We start from the raw sequence: 791 nt of genomic DNA on the forward strand, positions 1-791 counted from the left end.
TTTGGCAACAGCAGAAGTGTTAAAAGAAAATGACCAAGATGGTTGACTTGTAATGTTATTTCATTTCCGTCCTGTGTTTTCTCGTATGACGGATAACCAGCTATACCCGCATTATTTATTAGTATGTGAATAGCTGCTTCGTTCGTCAGCAAATTTTTTGCGCAATCCCTTACGCTCTTCAAGCTACATAGATCCAGAGAATAAACTGCAAGTTCACCTGCGTTATTTTCATATTTTTTTCTAAAAACATCCATAAAATTACGAACTACATCGTCATTTTTTTAACATACAAAAATTTAATTAAGATATATAAGATAAGTTTAATGAAGAGAGAGAAAGAGAAAATCAAGCAAATGGTAATTAACTTAATTGATTTTTATGTCACAAGTTTATCTATTTACCTTGAGGGTGGATTATTTTTTATATCTTCGATTGCTTTATTTGCCATTTCCATATTTCTACAAGCCAGAATTACTCTAGCACCTAAATATACATGTTATCTATATGAGTATTGTTAAAAAAATCATATTTTATTAGATTATTCGAAAAGTTTGTAGGAACTTTAATGGTAAATTAAAACATGTGATTTATTAATATTTAAAGATGTATTATGTGTTTTCAACAAAATAAAAAAATTTTATACAAATCTTTCTTGCAAATTGAAAACAGCATTTGCTGTTTTGTAAATATAATTTTAGATACCGTAAATTGCATTTTATTTTCAGTTTTTTCCAAAATCTTACGAAATAATGCTAAACGAATTTGCGCAAACAAGTTGCTATAACATGTAT

At 27.8% G+C, this 791-nt stretch overlaps 1 pseudogene; it reads right to left on the reverse strand.

Moving 5' to 3' along the window:
• Nucleotides 1-6: 6 nt before the first annotated feature.
• LOC108758494 (retinol dehydrogenase 14 pseudogene) lies at nt 7-597 on the reverse strand (annotated as a pseudogene).
• Between the last annotated feature and the right edge of the window lie 194 nt (nt 598-791).

The sequence above is a fragment of the Trachymyrmex cornetzi genome, unplaced genomic scaffold, assembly GCF_001594075.2.
Source record: "Trachymyrmex cornetzi isolate Tcor2-1 unplaced genomic scaffold, Tcor1.1 C3827868, whole genome shotgun sequence".
NCBI lineage: Eukaryota > Metazoa > Arthropoda > Insecta > Hymenoptera > Formicidae > Trachymyrmex > Trachymyrmex cornetzi.